General features: G+C 37.7%; 1 protein-coding gene across 4 annotated transcripts in view; it reads right to left on the bottom strand.

Annotated features, from left to right (window-relative positions):
- Positions 1-10,424: 10,424 nt before the first annotated feature.
- The window catches only part of EMB1270 (Pentatricopeptide repeat (PPR) superfamily protein), a 47,287-nt gene continuing 40,583 nt past the window's right edge, over positions 10,425-17,128 (bottom strand). For 3 of the 4 annotated variants that reach the window (XM_088974637.1, XM_088974640.1, XM_088974639.1), the window contains one exon: positions 10,425-10,816. The gene's annotated coding sequence lies outside the window, so the exon portion shown is untranslated. Of the gene's footprint in view, positions 10,817-11,781; positions 11,871-17,128 lie in introns of all 4 variants that reach the window. The other variant, XM_088974638.1, reaches the window with a different exon arrangement.

The raw sequence follows: 17,128 nt of genomic DNA, 5'->3' as shown, positions 1-17,128 counted from the left end.
CACTCCCGAGCTGAAAGTAACTCGGCAAAGGGAGTAGATTGTTCTTTTTGGCCTAAAATGAGTAATTCGATGAGCTCATAAGCGTCAATTCAATTCCTTAAGCTCTAGGAGAGACTCGCAGTCTACTCTCCTTACCTTACCCTTGATTTTGCCCATGCCAAAGAGGCGACTGGGTCTTATGTGGTGCCGAAGTCTTTGCCAGTTCGACACTTTAGCCCTTAGGCTCTGGGAGCGACTCGTAGTCCACTCTCCTTGATCTTTGATTTTGTCCATGCCGAAGAGGCGACTGGGTCTTATGTGGTGTCGAGGTCTTTTATCAGCTCGGCACCTTAGAGCTATAGCTACGCTACATCAGCCTCGTTAGTGACGTCAGTTACCCACTTCTACAAGAAGCTACTAGGAGCTCGACCTACGATGGCAACACTACTGACTTTAGGTCACCAGCTCGCACGGGAGCCTTGGAACGTTCAACCGGAAGGGGCATCCATGCAGTCTGTTGGCTGCCTATTCCCGCGAAAGCCACGAAGAGCTCATCTTTGTAGAGGGTACCTCACGAAGAGGACTGATGAGGCTTTATCCGAGTTGAAATAAAGTTGGTAGAGCTGCTTAGTTTGTTGGCCATCAACTTCCTGCATAGTCTTTGAGTTCATAAAAAATGAAAACTAGAAAGTGAGAGCTTTTAGTTTCTAAAATGTGAGAACTTAGCTTTTTGGAAGAGGAGGATTTAGTCTTTCAGATGATGAGAACTTAGCTTTTTGTAGTGTTTCCCACAGATGGCGCCAATTGATGAATCAATTTTTTGTGCTAAGTACCTCGTCATTTGGTCTTCTTCCAAGTGGTCGATGACTCAGAGGCCGAAGTGAACTTTTGTTGGATGAGGACCTGGATGTCGAGCTGACCAGGCCGAGTTGGGGGCAGATTAGGTGCCGAGTAGACCAGAAGGTCGAGTTGTCTATTAGTTGCCGAGCTTACCAAAGGGTCGAGCTGCCTATTAGTTGTTGAGCTGACCAGAGGGCCGAGCTGGATTGATTGTTGAGCTTCATAGTTCTTTAGAGACCTGCAAGGAATCAATGTCAGAGGACCTGGGGTGGCTAACTCGGTGAGGTTGCTCCGATGCTTAAGTCAGTACTCTCATAGTAGACTACGAGATAAAAATCACAAAGTATGAGAGCTAGAATATGCTTACTTGCCCCCTCATGTCATTGGGGTTGGTGCCTTTATATAGGCATTGTTTAGCATGGGCTTCATGCACCATATTCGAGATTTCTGAAAAGTCGTCTAAGTGGTCCGAGATTCCCTAAGGTAACTGCCATGCACGTTGACCACCTTCCGAATCGTTCAACACGTGGGCCAACTTCCAAGGATCGTGAGAGTGTTAGAATATGCATGACAAATTTGTCGACGAGCACGTCTCGCAGGTTGCCAGGTCGGCGCCTGTGCCAGACCGCCAGGTCGCGCCTAGATCGCCAGGTGGGACACCTTCAACTTGAGTAAGGCAAGTTGTTGCCTAATTGGTTAATATTGCAGGAGAGACAAGGACGAAGCTCACTTCTTTGGCTTCTAGCTTTATATCAGATATTCTAGATAGAATCCTATAATGAATGAGTTGTAATTGTTATTGCCATCATCATCATTAAGATACTAGCATGAGCAAGTTCAGGAATGTTCGAAAAACTTGTTACAAGTATCAAAATGTAGTGAATGTTAAAAGAGTGGAAATTCTTTCAGAGAGAAAAATAAGATTTTAATTTGTCTGCCTTGTGGGTTGTTATTTTAAGTGAAATACAAAAACCTTTCCGCTCTTATATGTTACTAGTTTGTATTTAAAATGGGGAAATGCAATCTCTTACAGTTTGCATCTTGTTCCATCCCATTTTGGCACGAGACAGGTATTGCCTTTATTTATGTTAGACTAGTAAGGTGTTTTTGAGATAATCAGTCTTGTGTTATATGGATCGAGTTCATTCAAATTTCCTGGCATTCCTCCGCTATAATATAATGCTTTAGAGTTTAGACTTGCGCCTTAGTTTTATTATTTATATTGTAGAATTGAGCGCAAGGGTCGCTGAACAATTCCTATACCGTCTTTGTGGTGGATGCATTCTGATAATTCTAAATTTATGACTGATAAACAAACATGGGCATTGGGAATAGTGTTACAGTGTTCTTTTATCCTATTTTATCAGAGTATTCTGTGCACTTTTACTTTGTAAGCCGAAGGCTTAGGAATCAGATCCCAATTTCCCATTCTCGTAGATTTGCTCTAAACTTGTTTTGCCTTGTGAATTACTAGATGAGATTGCACACAACAAAAACGGCCCAGAATTTAGTGTTATGTTGCAAATTTGCAAATGCGATCATCAACATAGACTTCCTTCAAGAAATTTTGGAGCTTTTAAATCATCCCTTTGTTAATTAATCAGGGTAGATCAATCTCGTATCTTCTTTCTCACAGTTTCAACTTAGTCATGCCACACTCTAAGAAATGCCATCAGTTACCACCATGATTCTAATAATTTGTGCAAATCAATTTCATTGTTTTCCTTGAGAGGAAGTGGAATGGGATCATTTGTGCAAACCATTTTCATTGGCCTCTCCACAATTATTTTCCTTGAGAAGAAGTGGAATACACAACCTCTCTACATCTAGTCATCTAGAACAGACTTTGGGGAGGTAGGACTGTTTGTGTCCATGCATGACTTCAGTGTTTCCATTAAACTTGAAAACCAGGGTGAACCCTTCCTTGCAAAGAATAGAATGTAGGCCTCTTGAGCAAGAACAAACTCCTATGAAACACTCATCACCTAAAATTGAAGTTAATGGTCATGTTCATAATACTCCAGGTGAAGAATATCGAGCTAAAGCTGGCTTAAAGCCCAGTGGGGAATAAAGAGAAAATGCAATCTCAGGAAAATCGTAAGGAACAATTGAAGAGGATACAACTTGAATTCTCCACTAATTTTGAGGGTGAGATAATCCGTCCAAATGATGGATGCCAAACAGTGCTCAACGTGATCATGGAGAGCACATAAAACACAAAGCCCAACGTAATCACTGAGAGAACATAAAAATAAAAAAGAATAATGAGAACACAAGAAGAAGAGGAGGAGGAAAGAGAAAGAAGAAGAAGAAGAAATTAAAGGAATTTATCATCAAACGTCGGTTGATTTCTTGCCATCGGATGTCGGTTGATGTTAGTCGCCGGTGATCTGGTAATGGGATAAGGTTCGGATGAGAGAGGGTGGGACTGTGGGAGGTGAATCCGAATGTGAAAGGGAAGGGAAAATTCAAAATTGTCTTAGAAGCTTCAACCAGCCGAATGTAAGGGGTTTTGGCTTTTTTGTCTGATAGTGGCCGGTTCAACCAACCAAATGAATGCCAACGGCAAAACCCCAATAGTTTGTTATTAATTAATACTAATGATGTGACGTGTATGCCACTTATTGGAGGGTCCACGCTTCCCATGAACCCATGGGTTCACAGGATGCAAGCTCGAAAAAAAGGGTGAAAATCTTATTTTATAGGGTACCAACCTCAAAAGCGAAAATAATGGGAAAACCAACCTCAATAACATTATTAATTAATTAATTAGGTATTTAGTAATCGTTTTTATTATTTTATAGGGTACGATACAAAAACCTTTCCTAAAGTTTTTAACAATCATAAAAATCTCTCTCCTTTACTCTCAACCTCTGACCTCCCTTTTATCACTGACTCAAATGGTAAACACATAAAGTTACGAAATTGCCCCTAACTAATTGTCAGGGCATCACTAAAACTATTTTAAAATGTCAAAATTACCTTTATTCGATTAATCTCTCTTTTATGCTTTGTTAGAGTTAAATTGTTTAAGCTAAAACTACAATTAAAACATAATTAACTCTCCCTTCTCTCTCTTTCAAGTCTCATCTTTTTTACGAAATCCAAAGTCCAAACTATCCCCTCCCCTTTAGAAGACTTTGGAATCCTTAACATATGCATTGTTTGGCGTGTTTTTTTGTGCAGTCTTTCAACTGTTTACAAGCTGGGAAGACCGAAAATCAGTCTATTCCCATTTGGCACATGAAAGATCTAGCCACCAAAAGACGCAGCACCGAAAAGACGTACGAAGCCCATTTTGGGTTGATTTCGGGAAGCTCCAAATGAAGTTTTTCACGTCTTTCACGTTTTAATCTCGTGCGGAAAGACTTGGAACAGCGCACGGAAAAACGTGCATCTACCAAATGGTCTTCGGGCTACCTAGATCTTATGTCAAAAGCTCAATGCGTCTATTGACTGTTAGAGCTACGAGAAGATCTTCTCAAAAAGACTTGCCAAACGGGCCCACAGTTATTTGTCTTCTACCATCTCCATTCTCTATGGTGAGTGTGGTGGTTCGGCTCTGGCCTACTCTCTCTCTCTCTCTCTCTCTCACGTGCGCGTGCATGCACGCACGCACACACCTTTCCTTTTACTTGTATTTTTTCCCTCTCTTTTGAAGTGGGGCCCTAGGCATACAAAACCCAACAAACCCAACTTGGTTATTATTAAGTATGTGTTAGAACCACGGGTGTTTATTCACTAAACATTTTATTTGATTTGTCTACAAAATCGAGGAAAACAATAATGAATTCATTTATTGACACTTAGGCACCATTAGGCACCACATCAGCAAAATAGTGAATAAACGCCTACCCGTTGGGAGAAGTGCTAAAATGAAGCTTCCCCAAACGATAGGCACACACATAAATCAATGCTTGCTTTTGCAAGTCTCTATGCATATGGATCCACATAATGAGGGAAATGTTGAAGTGGTGCCTATATGGCAACATTTATTCAATAAATGCCCATGGTTCCAAACACCACCTAAATCTTCGACACATCAACCACCATCACTCATGCCATCAAAACCTATCTCGACTTTTTTGTGATTTTCAATCTCTATCTCCTCCCTTTCAGGTAGGGGTGATCATGGGCCGGGCCAGGCTTTGTACTTATGATAAGGGCTATAGAATAGGCCCAGGCCTAACCTAGCCCAGGGTTCCATGCCTAAAACATAAGTCCTAGCCCAGGTCTATACCGGCCCAGGCCGGGTTGGGCCTAATTCCGGGCCAATGTCACTCATATATAAAACATTACATATCTATATATTAAATGACATAACATGCATATAAACTTATTTTATACATTATATAATATAAAATATTACATATAATATAAATTATATATGTTATGTTATAATATTTATATATAAAACATATAATATAATGTAAAATAACATGTATACGCATGTATACATTATACACAAAATGTATAAATTTAAATACATGCGGGCCAGCCCGGACTTGAAGTATTAAGCCCAAGCTCAACCCTAAAATTTGTGGGCCTGATATGAGTCCGGGCCCGGGCCCGACTTATGCGGACTGGGTTAGAAATGATCAGCCCTACTTTCAGTCCTTCTATGATGGCAAAGGACTTGGACGACAGCAAGTTCTGACTTCCTTCTCAGTTTCTCAATGACAACGACATACTCATGGATAATAAGACCAACTATAATAACAGTAACAAGGGCTTTGCCTTTGAGACTGGGCCTTTCTTTCCTTTTGAGTTCCCCAACGCCTTTGCATGTTGTGGATCTCCATTGGCTCTCAACTCCTCGGTTGAGCCGGTCGTGGGTTCCACTGAGACTGAGAGTGATGAGGAGGACTACTTGGTTGGGTTAACTACACGGATGCTCATTCCATGTTGCGTGATGATGAGAAATCTACTGCTGCTTATTTTGCTACCGACAACCATAAAAAGACATGGGCTATAGCTGGTATCCCTGCAATCAACATTGTGGGCAGTTGAAAGCTGGTCATCTGCAGTGGGTAGGGGGTGTCAATAGACTAGTTTTGGGTTGGATCTAATATGATCCAAACCTTATCAAATTGGATTTGGACAGCCCATTATATTTATTGGATTGGGCCAATCCAAAATAAAATGGTCGATGTTCTTATTGGTCTGAATTGGACCTAAACCTAATTTTCAATAATCCGATCATGAGGTCAAAACCTTGTCCAATTTGAAATCGATCAAAATTGAAATCGGCATAAAATCACTTTTGATTTTATGGAAGCACTTTTATAAAAACACTTACAAAAGCACTTTTGTAAAAGTAATTTTATGAAAAGTACTTTTTCGAAAGCACTTTAATGAAATCACTTTTACAAAAGAAATTTTACAGTACTTTTATAAAATCACTTTTACGAAAGCACTTTTACGGAAGTACTTTTACAAAAGCACTTTTATAAAACACTTTTACAAAAGCACTTTTATGGAAGTACTATATAAGCACTTTTATGAAAGCACTTTTATGGAAATACTTCTATATAAGCACTTTTACAAAAGCACTTTTAAGAAAGAACTTTTATGAAAGCACTTTTACAAAAGCAGTTTTATGAAAGTACTTTTGTAAAAGCACTTCTACGAAAGTACTTTTGTAAAAGCACTTTTATAAAAGTACTTTTACGAAAGCACTTTTAAAAGCAAGGTTTTTAAAACCAACTTGGAGAACAAACCGGTCAGGGGACCGGTTCCCGGGTCGAACGATCCAACCGTTCGGGAGTACAGGGTACAGGGTACTAATCGGGAGTTTTCCCTATTTTTAATGATGCCCTAATGATTAGTTAGGGACAATTTTGTAACTTTATTTGTTAAACGTTTGGATCAATGGCAGAAGGGAGGCTTTTGTTGAGTTCTTTAAAAATCTAAGGGAGGCTTTTGCTAAAGTGAAACTAAAAGGGAGGTTTTTATGATTGTTAGAAACTTCAGGGGAGGTTTTTCTATTTTATCCTATTTTTATTAATACTTAATTAATTAATTATTAACTAATTAATATTTACTATGAATTAATTAATAACTTATGTTTTGTATCGTTAATTATTTTTAATTATTCAAAATTTTTATTATTTATTTATTTATTATGTAAATTATAAATATAGTAATTATTAAATTATTGTATAATTACTTAACTAATTAATAATTAACTACTTTTGTGTTAATTATTAACTAATAAATAATACATTTAATTATTTGGTATTTTACTATTCATTAATAATTATATATTAATTATTTTAATTAATTAATATTTTATTTTTTATTAATAATTTGGTAATTAGTTGATTTTTATTATTAATTAATTATTAAATATTTTTATTCATTAATTTTATAATTAATTAGTTAATGAATGAATAATGATAATTAGTTAATATCTATTATGAATTAATTAATAATTTTTATTTTGTATTACTAGTTCTTTTTAATTAGCTAAAATTTTTATTACTTAACTATTTAAGTAAATTAATAATAAAATAATTACTTAATTACTTAACTATTAACTATTTTTTGTTATTTATTATTTAACTAATAATTTTGTTTATTATTTATTATTTATTATTTTATTATATTCCTTCATATTTATTAGTTAATTATAATTAAATTATTTTATTATTGTGTTGTTAAATAATTAATAATTTATTAATGGTTCATAGATCTAATATTAACTCTTAAAAACATTACAAGGAAGGTGTTTTTTCCTGTTAACAAGCTCCCTCTCCTTTCCCACATCCTACATCCCAAAAGTTGAGATGTATAATCCCACGTTTTTCCTATAGGCCTCATGACATCCCACAAACCAAACATGTGAAAGGAAAAATATTTGAGAGTATTTCGTATTTTCCCTTCTCATCCCACAAAGCAAATTGGCCTAATAGATTTATTGGGTAAACTCCAAAAACACCTAGGGTTTTAAGTTTTAACTGTTTAGTCCACCCCTAGAAATCTTAGCTCCACCCTAGGGGTGGAATGAATCCTGATCGTGGATTGATACCAAAATCACGGGGTAGGATGCAGTTTATAGGGGGCTACTAGTAGACTAGGAGGTAGGGGTGATCATGGGCCAGGCCGGGCTTTTGCACTTATGATAAAGGTTATAGCTTAGGCCCGGGCCTGGCCCGACCCAGGGTTGCGGGCCTGAAACATAAGCCCTAGCTCAGGCCTGTATGGGCTCGGGCCAGGCCGGGCCTGATTCTGGGCCAATGTCTTTCATATATATAAAACATTACATATCTATAATATTTTATATAAAATGACATAACATGCATATAAACTTATTTTATACATTATATAATATAAAATATTACATATAATATAAATTATACATGTTAGATTATAATATTTATATATAAAATATATAATATAATGTAAAATATCTTGTATACATATATATACATAATACACAAAATGTGTAAATTTAAATATATGTGGGCCAGGTCGAGCCCGGGTCGGACTTGAAGTATTAAGCACAAGCCCAGCCCTAAAATTTACAGGCCTAATATGAACCCGAACTGGGCCAAACTGAAATAATCACCCTTAATAGGTGGTGACTGTAATTTCAGATTTCTAAGGAGAGTACAATCTACTTATCCCAAAACACGCAAAGTAGGTGTGATCATTTTTAGCCCATCCAATAAGTCAGGGCTTGACATAGGTTTTGTAATTAGGCCTTGCCCAGTCCTAGGTCCAAGCTCGCATCTGCAAATTTCTTTCCGGTTCGGGTTGAAAGCTTTCGGAGAGACTAGTAGACCTCAACCGGGTGCCCAGCACCCTGACCTACAGACCCTTAGCTGCTACAGTCCAAGAGACCAGTTTGCTAAATGGTTCATATTTTGCTTACTTAATTATACATACATGTGCGAATTATTTTATTATATATATATAAATATTATAATATGATACGTATAATGTAATATAGAGCGATTATATATAATGTTTTTATTACATAATGTATAAAATAATTTCTATACACATTATATATAAAATCTCATATCTAAATTAGGCCCGACCCATCCCATGATCTCCCCTACCCCAAACTACTAAGATGCGTTAATGTCACTTTATATTCGAACTATGAAAAGTTGCAGATATCCCAAACTTTGACGTGCCATTCAAAGAACTACATCTGTTAAAATTTCATTAGCAGGAAGGACAGAAAATACTCTGCACTAGGGTCTAGGGGAGCAATTTGAATGGGCCCAACGAGAGCCCAAACTAATCCAATTCATAATTTTACATGGACTAGACTTTGGATTTTTGGTCTTTGGGTTGGGTTTAGACCCAAAAGTTTGGTTTTTTTTTTTACTTTTCGGGCTAAAAGGGTGTTCTTACATCAATTTTAGTTACATTAATTCTGTTCTTATATAACTTTTTACAAATCACTACAGTTATTAAAAACATCCTTACGTACTACTCAATGGACCAACGATTACATCAGTAGAGTTATTTCTAGGGCAGAAAACGAGATTGGATACAATCCTCACAAAATTTGTTCACACCATCCTCATAACAATCGCAGCCATGCATTGGGAGCATATCCATACTTGTATGTTTTTGTTCATGGGAAGATGTTCCCAATGCACAACTTGAAGTGTTGTGAAAATAGTGTGAGGACAAAATCCGGATTTGTGGAAAACATATCGAATCCAATTGGATATACCTGCATCTAAATTATATATATATATATATATATATATATATATATATATATATATAATAGAACATTATGACGTTGAATAGCATTGATAAATTAAACCAAAAATGATGAAAATATTTATATTATAAATAAAAATTGGCTTTGATATCCATGAACACATTAAGAAGGCCAAATCAAAGTTTAAAATTTCATAAAACCATAAAATAAGTAAATCTTAGAGGAGGAATAGAAGTAGAAGCCGAGAGAGAGAGAGAGAGAGAGAGCAAAGTCCTTGTTTCAATGGACCTTTATTTCAGTGAAAGAAAAAAAAAAAAGAAAGAAAATTATATGCGTGTTATAGATGTGAATTGTATCAAGGTGCTTCAATCATCATCATCATCCAAAGCCTTATCACAACTATATGGGGTGTTAGCATGAATTCGATTTCACCATTGCATTCTGTTTAACTTTATATCCATTGTTAAACTATGAACATTTAAATCATCTCTTACTATTTCAACCCATGTCCTTTTTGATTTACCCCTAACCTTTCTAGTCCTTTCAACTTGCAACTATCAAGATGCATCAAGCATTCAACAATTTAGCCCATGAAACTTTCAAACATGTCTGTTGTCAACTAGTTGCATCATCAGATAGCTAGTGTCATGTTAGATATCTCGCATTTCTAATCTTAGGAGGTTGGGATCTTTATCGAGGCAGAGGGGTGATGATCAGTGATGCTGGTTAAGGCGAGTCTTAACAGACCCACACCCCCGGCCCACATTTTTTGCCCGTATATTTAAGGGGGCTGGTTTTTTTTATTTTGGTCACAATTAATTTTGGTTTAGAATTATGGCTTATGATCAATTAGATTGTTGTTGCTTCTTTAATGGAAACTTTGCTAATTTGAAATCCTATCTGCAACAGTTAGGGCTTCAGGCATTTAAAATGTCTTTATTTCTCTTTCTAAATAGATTGTCACTATTACAAGAGCATTAAATGTTATTAGAAGTTAAAGACAACTACAAAGGTGTGAAACATAAGAATATACAAAAAAAAAAAAAAAAAAAAACACTTTAAAAGCAAAATTATATCATGCCTTTTGAAAGTGGCACTTCTAGGTTCAATCGAGGTGCAAGCTAGGCGTGCGTGCCTTTTAGAACACTTTTAATACTTCAGCTACAAATATGATGAAACACCATTTCTTCCAAAGAGCTTTTCTTCACAAGAAATGGCTTTCCCCTAATTCTTGTCAAGTAGAGGTCTCTTCTCTTTTCTTCTCTTGGTTTCTCCATGTTAAGGGAGACTTTCAGAGCCTGTTTTAGTCTGTAGAAAGGACAAGTAGGTGTATCAAAAATAGGAGTAAACCTTCCAAGACTGAAACTAAAATATTCAAATAATTTAAAATTCCTTAGTATGGGAATCTAAAGAAAAAATTGATTCTTCCCTTAAAGACCTTGCCCACTCTAATCATGTTTCTTGAAACTGAACCATAGGTTTTGAAGAGAAATCAAGGCCCTCTCTTGACTCTTTTACTTTCTTAAGCCATGTGAATGAATATGTAAAAGATCTTATCAAACTAAATCACTGCCTGTTGGCACTACCATTATAACTACATAGCTGCAACAGCACAGCCTCAGAAAACTCGAAATTCACCCTCCTCTTCCATGTCCGGTGAGTGCATCCTTGCTGTTGTTACCTCAAATGACACACTAACCCACTAACATATGAAAAAATAAAAATTGCCTCCATGGTCTACTACCTTATTATTCACACGACCAGGACACTTTCATTTGACCCTCCAATGAACAAGCATGTTATCAATCAAAAGAAAAACTAAATCACTAAATGAGTGTATGCTTGGGTGATTTGGTTTCAATCAGTTTACATGTTCACAATACTTTCTTGTAAGACTACAATTAAACATAAACATGCTAGCAATCAAATGAAAAATCATATCACTCAATGAGTGCATGCCTTTTTCCCACCTCAAATCATATAAAAACAACCCACTAACATATGAAAACATAGAGAATGTCTCTAAGGTCAACTACCTTACTATGACGATCATGATATGCCAAGGTACCGTAACATATGTTGTGATGTGTTCACATGGTCACAATACTTTCTTGTGGTCTTCCAATAAAACATTAACATGCTATCAACCAAATAACCCAGTGAGTGCATGCTTGTGTGATTTGATTTCGATGAGTTTACAAGGATACAACATTTTCTTGTGACCCTTCAATAAAGTCACAAACAGCTAATAATCAAATTTTAAACCAAATCACCTTGTGAGTGAATGCCTATATGATTTGATTTTGATTAGTCCACATGGTCACAGCACTTTTTTGCAACCCTCAAATAAAACATAGACATCCTGTAAATCAAATGAAAGATAAAGTTACCTAGTGATTGCATGCTTTTTAGTGTTACCTGAAGTGATTCATGAACTACTCGCTATCATATAATAAAATGGAGACTACCTCTAGAATCCACTACCTTACTAAGACTACCAAAAAGCATGGTTACAACACTTTCTTGTGACTCTTCAATAAGTCACAAACATGCTAATGATCAAATTTTAAACCAAATCACCTTGTGAGTGAATACCTAGATGATTTGATTTGTAGTCCACATGGTCACAACACTTTTTTTGAACCCTCAAATAAAACATAGACTGATAGACATTCAGTGAATCAGATGAAAGACGAAATTACCTAGTGATTGCATGCTTTTTGGTGCTACCCCAAGTGATGCATAAACTACCTTACTAAGAATATCAAGAAATACAAAGGTAGCCTAACATGTGGAACGTTAAATTCACATATCCAAAACACACTTGTGGCCTATAAAAAAACCAGTCATGCATAAATCAAATTACCCAGTAAGTGCATGCCTTGCATGCCTGGGTGATTTGGCTTTCATGAGTTCACAATCACAATTTTTGCAACCACCAATAAAACGCAAACATGTTGCTATCAATCAAATGAAGCAACAAATAACCTGGCAAAGGCATGTCTCTTTTTTTCGGAACAGGTAAAGTATTGTATTGTAATGAGATATGAGTAAAAACCAATAACAACAGCCCATGTACAATGAGAGCCTGTACATTGGGAATTTACAAAAAGATTCAATGCAAAAATGAAAAAAGCTGGACACCCTTGAAAGCCCTTTGTACACTTACCCAGGAACATAAAAAGCCTATAACCTTGTTTTTAACTAAAGCTACATCAGAACAATTGTTATCAAAGATTTGGCTGTTGCTTTCCTTCCAGAGAGCCCACATGGCACAGGATGGCAGATGGAAAACTCCTCTAAAGCAGTTTGCCCCTAGCACTCAAACCCTTGAGGGTTAGAACCACCCTTGCAGAAGTTGGAGGACTGATTCAGATAGGCAGGACTGAACACCAAAGCATGACAAAGCCATTTCCCACAGTTGGGAAGAAAAACTGCAATGGATAAAAAGGTGAATGGAGGATTCAGAAGTCTCATTGCACAAGGGGCCCAAGATATTAGGAAGATGCATCCCCCTTCTGAGCAGCCAATCAGTGGTAAGGCATTTACCAAGCACCACAGTCCAAACCAGGGAGGCAACCTTGGATGGGGCATGGGAATTCCAGATCAAAGCCCAAGGGAAATCACTGTCCTCACAAGACACCAAGTTGCTGCAGAAGGACTAAGAGGAAAACTTGTCTGAAGAGCTCCAAGACCAGATTCTTCCATCATCAGTTCGAGGATTAGGCAAAAAGCTTTGAACAAGACTTAACAGTTCAGTCAGTGGGCCGATTTCCCAATCATTGAGGTTCCTTCGAAAAGTGGGACCCCAAACAACCTCCCCATTCACAGAATCAAAGCAGTCTTCAACCACAGCGTCCTTATTGTGTGCAATATCAAAAAGAGAAGGAAACCTTTCCTGTAGAGCCAGGTTCCACACCACCGATCATGGCAGAATTTGAAGCGATTATCTTTACCTGACACCTGATGCCCTTCAAGAAATCAAGAAGAATAGAAGCCATATTTCTCCACAGAGCACAACCTTTTGGGGATCGACCAGGGCCTGAGTCCCAACCAAATGATACAACAACAACCTACTTGTTAGGTTGAAGGGTTTTATGTATTGATTGTTCGGCTGATAAGTGTTCTTATTAGCCTGTATTTGTGTTTAAGTTGTTATGTACTGGGCCTGTGTTAATGGGCCTAAGTTTATTTTGTGTTTTAAGTAGTCTGGGTGTCCCATCACTAATCAGGGGCATTCCAGACATTTCCTGTAACATTGTACTGTAACCTAATATAAATGTTAGTACTGTCGACTGGGTTATGCAGTTCGACATTCTCAGCACCTCTTGGTCTCCTCCTCTCTTCTACTACTTCGACAACAACATTTCAGCTTACATGGTATCAGAGCATTAAGCAAGTTCCTGGTTACAGCCAATGCCATCTCCTCTCTCTTGCTGTCTTTCTCTCTTTTTTTTTTTTTTTTTATCTTGGTTGCTGCGGTGAAACCCTAGGGTTGCAGGAGAACAGTACAAGGTTCGAACCTAGGGTTTCTGTTGGAAAACGTGGGGTTACTGGTTCAGATCTGAAAATAGAATTGTATATATTCCTAGGATTGTGGAAGGATTGATTTAGAAAGTTTTTCTTTCTATTTTTGTACTTTCTATTTTCTCTTCTTTCTATTTTTTCTTCTTTCTATTTTCTTTTCTTTCTATTTTTCTTTCTTTCTATTTATTGCAGCAGCTTACTGTATAAATATGCCAATTGGCAATAGAATGAAACATATCAGTATTCTACCATTTCAAAACATGGTATCGGAGCTCTAGGTTTGTCAACCTTGAGATTTTTTTCGGCCTTCATTGCCAGCTTTTTGTGTTTTTCTCTTCTGGCCTTCAGTGTTGATCTGTAACCAGAAGTGTTCCTTTATTCTCCTTTCCTGCCGGCCTTATTTTTCCTCCATTAACAATGTCCGACATGATTGCAACAAGTGCTCCCGTCCAAACCGATGAAGGAGCAACAAATTCTCATCCTCACACTGGTGATTTGCAGAATATTCAGGCAACATATAGACTGAATGGCCAGAATTACTTGAAGTGGTCACAACTAGTGTGTACCTATTTGAAGGAAAAAGGAAAAATTAGTCACCTTCTTGGAACAGGACCAAGGTTGGGCGAGCCAAATTTTGATGCTTGGGACGAAGAGGACTCCATGATTATGTCATGGTTGTGGAGTTCAATGACACCCGAGATCAGTGATACTTGTATGTTTCTTCCCTCTGTAAAGGCTATTTGGGATGCTGTCCGACAAACCTATTCCAAAGCCCATGACGCTGCTCGTGTCTATGAGGTCAAAGTGAAGACTGTGGTGGCCAAACAAGGGAGCAGGAGTGTTACAGAGTATGCAAATCTGCTGCAAAATTTATGGCATGAGCTTGATCATTATCGGGTTCTTGAGACAGTGCGCAGATGATGCTGTGATCTTGAAGAATTTTATTGAAAGAGATAGGGTGTATGATTTTTTGGTCGGATTGAATGCTGAATTTGATCAGGTCCGAATACAAATTCTTGGCAAAGAAGAAGTGCCTCCATTGAATGAAGTCATAGCCCTTGTCAGAGTTGAGGAAAGCCGTCGTGGAATCATGCTTGAGCCTAAAGATCCCGAAGGCTCAGCCATGGTGGCAAGGGGAGGAAGTTACAGTGGTTCAAAGGGTGAGAACAATCACAACTTGGCTCGTGACACAACCACCCGTGACTCTAACGATAACCTCTGCTGAACCTATTGCAAGAAGCCCAGACACACGAAAGATCGGTGCTGGAAACTTCATGGGAAACCTCCCACATCCAGCAAGGAATGGGGAAATCGAGGAGTTTCAAAAGGAGTTCAACAGGCCCATAATCACACACGAGTCATTCTTATCTACCTCCAATAAAGATTTAATTTGGCGTCATCATTTCCGTTTTGGTCATCCTTCATTTCCTATTTTAAAAACAATGCTTCCTTCCTTGTTTAAAGGAATTGATGTTGAAACCTTTCATTGTGATGTTTGTGAACTTGCTAAGCACAAAAGGGTTTCTTTCCCAATCAGCAATAAAAGATCTTCAACTCCTTTTTATTTGATTCATTCGGATATATGGGGCCCTTCTCAAATTCCCAACATTACTGGTTCCAGATGGTTCATCACCTTTATTGATGATTGCACTAGGGTCACATGGATTTTTCTTCTTAAGTCTAAATCTGATGTGGGTACGATTCTTCCCAACTTTCATAACATGGTCCAAACTCAGTTTGGTGTGAGAATTAAAAGGTTTTGATCTGATAATGCTATAGATTATTTTAATCAGAATTTGTCCCCATTTTTTTAGAAAGAAGGCATTGTGCATGAATCCTCCTGTGTTAACACTCCCCAACAGAATGGGGTAGCTGAGAGAAAAAATGGCCATCTTTTGCAAACCACCCGAGCCTTTCTCTTTCAAAATCAGGTGCCAAAACAATATTGAGGGGAAGCTGTCCTTACTGCTGCCTACACCATAAATAGACTACCATCTAAAGTTCTTGACAACCGAAGCCCAATACAAGTCATTTCTCAAATTTACCCTGATATTCGAGCCTCAAATAATCTCACACCAAGAATTTTTGGCTGCACTGCCTTTGTTCATAATAAGGGAAAATTAGACCCACGAGCAATCAAGTGTGTCTTCTTGGGATATTCCCCAACTCAGAAAGGTTATAAATGTTATCATCCAGCCACCAGAAAATTCTACACCTCCAACGATGTCACATTTGAGGAAGGAAAATCTTTTTTCACTCAACCTTATCTTCAGAGGGAGCCCTCATTAATGGAAGATAAGGCCTCGGATCTACTCTCCCTAGATGTATTACCCTCCCCACAGACATTCAATCGTCAAGAATCACATCCCTCTGAGTCACATTCCTTTGAGCCCCACATTCCTGAGTCTCAACAAGAGTCAAACAACCCGACCATTGAACCAAATTCGGACACTGTTAACCCCACGAATGATGTGCATGATAATGTGAGATATATGCAAGTTTACTCTAGGAGGAAAAATCCAGATCCTCAACCTGTGCAAGTCCAAGATTCAACTCCTAATCCTAGAACTGAGGGATGCTCAGAACCTGAACCTACACCTTCACAGTCTGAGTATGAGTATGACCTACCTATTGCACTGAGAAAAGGAACCAGAGAATGCACCAAACGCCCATTGTACCCTTTAGCCAAATATGTATCATTCCAAAGATTCTCTAAATCCCATAAAAGTTTTCTAGCCAGCCTTAACACCATTCCAATTCCTAATACTCTAGCCGAGGCACTTTCTAATAAGGAGTGGAGAAAAGCCATGAGAGTGGAAATGGAGGCATTAGAAAAAAATAACACATGGGAAGTTGTGGATCTACCAAGAAACAAGAAGACGGTAGGTTGTAAATGGGTGTTCACAATTAAGTACAAATCTGATGGGTCATTAGAAATGTACAAAGCACGCCTGGTAGCCAAGGGATATACACAAACTTATGGGGTAGATTATTAAGAGACTTTTGCCCCAGTAGCTAAAATGAATACAGTAAGGGTGTTGCTGTCGTTGGCTGCTAACTATAATTGGGATTTGCAACAGTTTGATGTAAAAA

This window comes from Nelumbo lutea, chromosome 3 (assembly GCF_056320005.1).
Source record: "Nelumbo lutea isolate HS-2025 chromosome 3, American lotus-T2T, whole genome shotgun sequence".
Lineage (NCBI taxonomy): Eukaryota > Viridiplantae > Streptophyta > Magnoliopsida > Proteales > Nelumbonaceae > Nelumbo > Nelumbo lutea.
The sequence above is the reverse complement of the archived record's forward strand: the minus strand, read 5'-3'. Positions and strand labels throughout refer to the sequence as shown.